Below are 9,142 nucleotides of genomic sequence, written 5' to 3'. Positions count from 1 at the left end.
TTGTGATCATATACTTCATATTTTTCTCCCTATATAATTTTCTCATCTGACCAAACACGAGAATAGTGGCATAGGAGAAAGCTAACTGCAATGTCCCTTCGAGTTTTGCACCCCATGATCTAGATAGAAGCATGCCAAATCTAGGGGGAATGTCGGCCACAACTACATCCATAAGAAAAATTTTCACTGGAATCTGATCCAAACTTACAACCAAATCTTTAAGGAGACAAACACATTTTACTCTACCAGAATCAAAGGAATAAAGGTCATGATACTTTCGAGTGATGTCCAAACCCAATTTTTCCATAATTTCCTTTGGCATCAGGTTGTGAGACGCTCCTAAATCAAACATGGCATTGTGTAAAACATAATCATGCAATCTAAGGCTGATGTAAAAAGGAGCTACATCACTATCCTCAGATTGGCCTTCTAATTCCGGACCAAAGATAAGTTTAGGTTGGTCATCTTCCACATTTACCATATCAGACAGAGGATCTATATTCAAAATCTTTGCCACTTGACCTTTATAATTGTTGTTCTTCATTAATTCGGTCAAAGGTATTGACACTTTTAACTTAGAAATTTCATTTTCTAAGCTAAAGGCTATAGTTTTCTCTACCTATTTGACAGGAGCATCTTTCTTTTCAATATTCTCCTTTGTGCACTTCGTTGATTTGACTTTTCATTTGCTGATTTCACTTTACTAGAAGTAGGGTCTGCTGGCTCCTTTCCCTTTTTCCACACATTTGGAGAATCATTCTTTGGTGGTGTTTCTTCCTTCCGCTTCTGAATTGGATTGATAGGTACATTCCTACTCTTGAGTGAGTATTTCCTTTGCTATGCTGTCAATGCATTCATGTACTCTCTCTAATACTCATCTGATTCCTCTTCTAGGACTATTTCATTTGCCAATATAAAATCTTCATCTTTTTGTACAGCTGGACTTTCCGAATATTCCTTATCTTCAGTGATATAAATTGGCAAACCATCTCGTGTAAAAAATTGATTCTTCTCTCCTATTTGAGTCTCATCGTCTTCTAATTCAGTGCCATGGACATAGTTCCACTGTAATGGTGTTTTGACTTGCTGTTGAGCTGATGGACCTTGAGCTCTTTTCTCCCATTGCTTAATTCTGAACTGCGGTTGCTACTGACCACAGAAATTTGGATTTATGACCTATGTCTCGGGCTTATCTGCAATGGTTAATCTATTAAACATCTTCTCAAGCTTACGAAGCACTTGATATGAGGAGGAAGCTTCTTCCTTTATGGTCACCTTTTTCTCTGTCTTTGTCCTAGCTCTCTTAGCTAACAAATTTGCTTCAACACTTACTGCAATTTTCTGCATGTCCTCCAATGTAGCCAGGTCTCTTTCTCTCAACTAATATGCCATATCGAGATCAAAGCCATCAGGAAATTTGATCAAAGCTAGTCCCATAGGTGGCTTGATATCAACTGGAATGGCAGTATAAACAGTATTGAATCTAACACAGTAATCTTGGATAGTTTCACCAACATTCCTATTTATGTTTTCATATTCAGAAAGGATTTGAAGTGGAATTTTCTTTACCTTCCAATGATCCAAAAATTGTCTATGAAGGGCTGCCAATGAATTGATGGTTCTAGCAGGCAATCCTCTAAACCACTTTCGCACTTCTTCTCCAAAAGTTTGCACAAATAATCTCATAGTCACATTCTCTGCATCTATCTCGTGGAGATCAAAGAAATCACTCATCCTATCAACATGTTGTTGTGTTGTGATACCTTGGGAAGCATCAAACAATGAGATTTTACATTGGTAATCAGCAGGCATGGCATCCAAGTTTTGTGGTAGAACAAAAGGTGCATATCTAGCAGCCATTGCTCGAGGTGGATTTACAACTGGCCTTAGGGATGTAGGAGGAGTTGGAACAATGATAGCGGTTGATCTCACCGGTGTATGAGGTGTCGAAGGAGTTGAAGAAATTCTTGATGTTTGAGGTGTAGAAGGAGTGGATGGGGGTGAAAGCACTGTAGATTTCTGATCAGATATGGTGGGATGCACGGGAATGGTGGGAATAAAAGGAGGCTCTGTAGGAATTTCTGAACTAGACACAACAACAGATGAACCAAGAGTAGCAGATGCAGATTCTAAGAACTAGGGAATATTGGTAGCCACAATTGAAGTTTGAATATTCAAAATATAAGTATCAATTGATTTGTTTGCTCTTTCAGTTTCAAGATCTTTAACAAACTCCGGATTTAGAACAGTAGCACCAACTGCACTTTCAGACTTAGTTTCAAATAAAGATAGCTCAAAATTTTCATCAAATGGGAGATTTTCAAGATATTCAAAAACAACCGAGCATGAACAAGATCTAAACACAGGAACCACAGAACTTTCTTGGCAGAGAATTCTTGGAATGAGATTTGGGTTTTCATACACGGGAGAAGGATCAGGATCAGGATTGGCTCTAATGTATCGTCTGGAAGCCAGTGTGTTTGAATTATTCCCAAAAATCAAATGGGCATTACAATTTGATCAGCCTACTTAATTCTAAACTCATCATCCAAAAGTATAGAATTATTTAATGTATTAGGGCAATTTGCAGGTCAAATGCTCAGTTTATAAAACTAAATCGGAGATTGACTGAAGCAGTATTCATCTACTTATGCACTCGCAAAGCAAGAGCAATTTGAAGGCTACCTGGCTAACTTCAGGCTCTGTCTGTAGTTTATAAAGCAAAGAACACTAACAAACAAATAAAATTTTCTTCCCCAGTATGGTCGCCACTATGTTAGGGCCTAAATCTACCTCAAGCTGAGAAAGGCAGGTCTAGGGTAACATCAAACCACACTTAACCTGGTAGCTAGCCTTACCAGGTCGAGAGAGGGCTCTCTCCTTGTGAATCTTAGGAAAATATAGAAAATGAGGCTTGAGATGACTGATATAAAGACTAATTTTAGGCTAGGTATATGCTCAGAGGAGTTTGATTGAATTTTATGTTGGTTTGCTCGATCAAAAGTGAAAGGCAGTTTTGAGTCCGGGGAATGAACTTAGTCTTGCAGAGGTTTCTATGGGGCGAGGTAGACAAGTGCTTTAGTACTTCAGATTAGGTGTAATGGTGAGTCTTGAGACTGGTGAGAAGTTGGAGAGGGAATGAATGTGTCATGAGTCCTCTTCAAATAGTAGAAAACATATAAAACTAATGAAACCCTAAGGTAGAGCACTGCAACATCAATGATTTCCACCTTTATACTTGATTCATTTAGCTAAGCAGAAAAGAGATAGATAATGGCACACATAAACATATGATAACTTGAATCACAGAAGGAAAAAAAATACTAAGTCACCTTTCCACAAGAATCCCACAAAATTTTGCAAACCCTGGTCTATTTCCTTGCCAAACTGCAGAGATGATGTACAATAGTGCTCAAAGCATTCACAAGAGTCCAACCTTGACAAATGACTAAGAAAGTACAAGATATAGGAAAAAAAAACACCCATGCTAGCCTTTGGGGGTTGAATCCAAGAGTCTATAAGCTGTTTCAACAAGATCTAAACTAGGAACTGAAAAATAGGCAGTGGAACAACTTGCCTCTAAAACTATGGAAACTAATTCATTCAGTTCAAAACCACCTATACATGATGTATCTAACTCCTTGAGTCAATTTTCATGATTTTTAAATTAAAGTACATCAATTTACATAAATTTACATCATGAGTTTTACCATGAGAGAGAAAAAGTCAAACTAGAAGAAAACTGTGCGAAAAACAGAGTTTTTGAGCAAAATTTGGCACTTTTTCATTATGTGCGTAGCGCCACTTTTTCTATGCGTAGCACTTTTTCCCAGCTGATTTTGGAAGGCTTCCCGAGGTCCAAATTAGGTGCAGGATAGATTTTTGGAAAGCCCTACGAGTCTACTTTCTGGAACAACTTGAATTATTTGATTTGGAGTCCATTTTCCCCTCCAAAATTGCAATCTCCCAAGACTGCTTCCTGTGTGGCCAAAAAGTGGCAGAGAGGGCATTTTTAAGGTGTTTTTGGCCTTTTTGGAGGTCCAAAAATTGTCAAAATTTCCTAGTAATTTCTAAGCATGCATAACTTTTCATAAGGAATCCAAAAATTCCATTTTTTCTTCAAATGGAGGTCCCTATCAAAAGCGAGCACCAGGTGGCACTACACATCTGTCAGAAAAACCTGTTTTTTCCATGAAAAATTCAAAATTGCCAAAAAGTTTACCAAATTTCTTGAAATTTGGCATGAGCGATCTATGTCAAGTGCTATGTTGGGCCAATGAAGCTTCAGCCAAGATCTTGAGTTTATCTTATTCTTTCTCTCTCCTCAAAGTCTTCCTCAACTTGGCTTTCAGGCTTCTTATCCTTGTTTTACAAATTTTGTTTCATGCCAAATAGTGATAAGTCATGTGCCGCAACATCTTTTTCTCCTTGTTGGCTTTCTCAAGAAGCTTCTCCAAGTGCATATTCGCCCTCTCTAGCCATGATTCCAGGTCAGCATCAATCTTTTGCTCAAGGGGTGTCAATTTGACTTGCTTTCTTTTTGTCGCTTGCCTGTTTTCCCTTATGGTTTGCAGCTCCATGATTTTTTGTTTATCCTCCAACTACTTGTTCCATTGCTCAAGGTAATTAATGATCCACTTAGCCCTTTCAAGGTTAAGAAATAAGGCATGGATGTCAGTTTCTTGCTCTTTAATGATCTCCTTGAGTCTTGAGCTTTGGGAGCCCAAATCAGTATCCTCCTCCTAAATCAAAATAAAATCTCTCTCCTAACCTTCAGAAGGCCCTTCCTCATGCAATGGTTGCTTCCCTTTATCCTGTACCTGCTCTGCTGAAGAAGAAGGCAAAGCCCCTTTCACCCCGGGTGAAGATAGCATTTGCCTGTTGTCTGGTGAAGGAAACGAGACCCCTTCCACCCCAGGTGGAGATAATACTCATTTGGCAGCTGCAAATAATCTCCTTGTGCCTTTTTCATAAGTAACAAATACTGGCACTCCTGTAGCTTGAGTCTTATGAACCTTTGGCTGATTTGAAGGCCCTCCTTCCTCTTGAAACATTGATGGGGTCACTTGAGGGCTTTTGAAAACCTCATGTGAAATGAAAGTATCCCATGAAACATTCAACAAACTCAGCTGATGCAAAACAACAATCTTGATCAATGAAAAATGATAAATGTTGTTGAACTGTTGATGAAGAGGTTTTCTTTGCACCAATGTAGCCATTTTCTCAATATTTCTGCATATGAAATAGGGGAGGTTCATCATCCTCACTCTAGTGAAATGCATCAATAATCTAACATGATAAGTGTACAAGCAAGAAAATCTCCCTTCACAGGTGAAGTATTTCATAATAAACTTCATGAGTGGGGCATAAGTTTCCTGTAGGTATCTGAAAGGAAAGACCTTACTGATTTTCTTTTGATAAGTAGCCTTGACATAAGGCTCATAATGCTCTTTGCCCACAAGTTGTCCTTTGTTCCACTGTTCACCTATATTTGGAATACCTGTTGCTGTAGCTATAGTTTCAGGTGTCAAAGTGAAGGAAGCACCTGCTAAGTTCACTTGGCCATTGTGAAGATGAAGGACAAATAGCCTAGCAAGTTCATGGTGGTATTTCACCCTCTCCACTATCTCATAAAACTGGTAGCAAGACTAATGTTTAATACATGTTACTGCCAGAGGACAAGCTAATAACTATGTGAGTGTTGTGGCCTCCTCCCGGATGTGTTTTCCTCCCTTATGTGGTTTTCTTGGTGCATGAATCTCTTGGGAGGAATCACTCATAGTTTCTTCATCCCTTTCATAAGCTGAATCTATTTTTATATTTGCCAATGTATGGTGTAGAATGATGAGTATGAAGAGATTTTCTCAAGAATAGGTGATTGCTGTATTCTTCTTTGGGATTTAATGAGTGGGCTGATAATATAAGTGGAAAGGAAGGTTTTGATGCTAGCTGTAGGGTTACTAGGGAATGATAGGGTTTTGGGAATGAAGATTAGGGTTTGGGGAATAGTGGGAATTAGGTGTAGGGCTTAGGGTTTGGGAATAAGGGGGTAAGATGAGTGCGAATAAGAGAGGGAAAGGGAAATAAAATTAGGGAAATTTAGTGGAGAGGAATGGGATATGGGAAAATTATGCAAGGGATTATAAACAACAAGAATGACAAAAACTACAAAACCCTAGACAGTTTTGTCAAGGAAATTTTGAAACAACTTAGGGTTTAATTTTTCACCTTTTAAAACATCATCAAGAATGACTAAATCTCTTGCTATGGCAAATGGGAGGGTTTACTTACTTGAAGGGATGGTATTTGGAAATTTTGGAGCCTTAGAGAATCGATGGGATGAGTTTTTGGCTTGGCAGACTGGTGCGCTGCGCCAACACCCAAGTGCGTCGTGCCTGGCAGGTGTGTCGTGCCCGTTGAAAACTCTTTGTAATTCCTCCACCCGGTGCGTAGCGCTGAGCAAGTGCGCCGGGCCAACACCCAGGTGCGCCGCGCCAAGAAAAAACCTAGACTTTTTTGCAATTTTGCCTTTTCTTTCCTCAAACGCGATTTTTTTCTCTTTCTTTCTTTCCTTTGCACAAAATGATGTCTTCTAACACAAATGATCCCTTTATATACAAGTGACTTTAATTTTTCATTTAGGAAAGACCCACTTTCTAAAGTTGCTTTTTACTTTGCTTTTTAAAAACCCTATTTTTGCAGTTTGGCTCTTTTTTGTCATTTGATGGACTAATGCTTGGATTTTCTTGTCTCTTTTGCAGGAGCTAGAGTGCAGGAGTTTGGCAAGGTGACCAAGGGCTGCAGATGATGCTTTATTACATATGAAAACAATAAAATTACATAAAATTTGTACAAGAAATGGAAAAACCTGTTTTCACCTCAAAATAGAGTTTTGAGGTAAAAACCCTTTATGGAGAAAATCATCAATAATATTTGTGATTTTATGAACTTATTGAAAATCCTCATGTGACTTCTAGCCTCTTATTGAGCTTTTGAAGATCATGGTGGGAAACCCTAGACCTAATGAGACTTGAAAACCCTAAAATGACTACTGCAAATGAAATGAAATAAAAATGACAACAGATGACTTGTACATATGGAAATAGGCCAGTAGATTAAAAGCATGAGGGAAATTTGACAAAGAACCACTACCATGAGATGATCCATGACCTAATGGAGTGCAACTAATCAGATTGTTCATAAATTTACTGCATAACATAAATAATTACTAAAAGGAATAAATATAAAAATAACCAGCAACAACCATAAACACAAAAGTTTATCCAGGAAAACCCCAAATCCGAGGAAAAACCCAACTTAATATGATCTTATTAGCATTGGCCAAAACCCTGGCCAATCCGACCAAGTGAGCCTTCACCACTCACCTCAAGGTCTTGCGTTAGAATGAATTCCTTCTAGCCTTTTATAAGCTCCATTACATATAATACCATGGGCAGAATACTATAAACACATAAACACAAAAGTTTATCTGGGAAACCCCAAATCCGAGGAAAAACCCAACCTAATAAAATATTATTAGCATTGGCAACAACCCTATCCAATCTGACCAAGTGAGCCTTCACCGCTCACCTCCAGGTCTTGTGTTACAATGAAGTCCTTCCAGCCTTTTATAAGCTCCATTACATATAATACCACAGGCAGAATACTATAGGTGCACAATACCATGTGCCCCAAAACCATCACTGTTTAACCTGGTCAACTTTGACTCTATCCCGAGTCAAGTTTACCTAACACGGATGAGACACCTAATATGCATGCAAAAAGAGAAATTTTGATCACTAATGGAGGGATGAAGATACCAACACTAACACATTTAATTCTCACTTTCGATTTTTTAACTCACCCATTAAATAGAGTACCCACATTGTACTTTATGTCTAAAGTCACTTTTCACTTTATAATTTAACATTGACTTTACCACTTATAAATTCACTTTCACTTTATAAAGTCACATTAGGAAATGAATTATTTTTGACACTTTTCCCTAGGTAGAGATTAACCCATGGGAAACCACTTATCTAAGGTACATTAAAAATCAACACTCCCTCTTACAAAGGAAAGTGTTTCTCACCACTGTACCCATTGTTTGACCTCAAGACCCGAACCTCCCTACTTGTCTACTTTTCCACAAGAGCTTTGAAATCTTTAAAGAATCTGAAGACCTCACCCTTGGTCTTCAAGAAATATATCCAAGTCCTCCTAGAGTAGTCATCAATGAATATAACATAATACTCATAACCACCCAAAGACACATGAGATATACGACCACTAACATCAATATGAATCAAGTATAGTATAACTGTAGATCTGTTGTCGCTGGTTGGCAATGGAAACTTGGTGTATTTTCCCAAATCACACCCTCTCTAGAACTCATAATGCTCAAGACTAAAATCAGGAACTCCAATAGTGATCTCCCCCAGTACTCTCAAATTTCCATTATGCATATGCACCATCCTTCAGTGCCATAACTTGCACAAGTCTCTACTACTGGTGGTACTAGTCTGAGTGCTACCAGATGTGCTACCCACCAATGCTCCTGCTGACTAAAAAATGAACCTGTATAATTTCCCAGAGTGGACTCCACTCACTTTGGTCGAAGTGATGGAAGCTTCCTTGGGATTCATCAATACTTGCCCTCTTGAGAAAGTGATGTCAAACCCCTTCTCCTCCATAGCAGACACTGAAATCAAGTTATTCTTCATCCCCAAAACATATGAAACATCCATGACCTTCAAAGGAGGCAATGACTCCCTCTTAAAGATCACAATTCCCACACCAACAATTCTCATAGTGCGGTCATCTCCTATTACAATATCAATATCAAGTGCCCTCTCTGCAAGCTCTAAAAAGAACTCCCATGCACCTTTCATATGGTAGGAAGCCCCTTTATCTATGTACGTTGGGAATGGGTTCCCCTAAAGACAGTTTTGGGGCTAAAAGCCCATGTTTTGGAACAATTTGGTAATAAAGTTGTAAAGTCTTCGCATTTTGTGGTCGTAAAGCATGAAGGTCTTAAGAGTCATAGAGGGTTGTCTGCCCTTATTTTGTAAAGTGTAAAGTCAGCTATAAAGATCCACTTTTATATACCGAGGGGGGATAATATGGGGTACCAAGGGAGGTA

This window comes from Pinus tabuliformis, chromosome 1_2 (assembly GCF_031772625.1).
Source record: "Pinus tabuliformis cultivar Carrire ecotype Pingquan chromosome 1_2, CPIR1, whole genome shotgun sequence".
In the NCBI taxonomy this organism is placed as follows: domain Eukaryota; kingdom Viridiplantae; phylum Streptophyta; class Pinopsida; order Pinales; family Pinaceae; genus Pinus; species Pinus tabuliformis.
The sequence above is the reverse complement of the archived record's forward strand: the minus strand, read 5'-3'. Positions refer to the sequence as shown.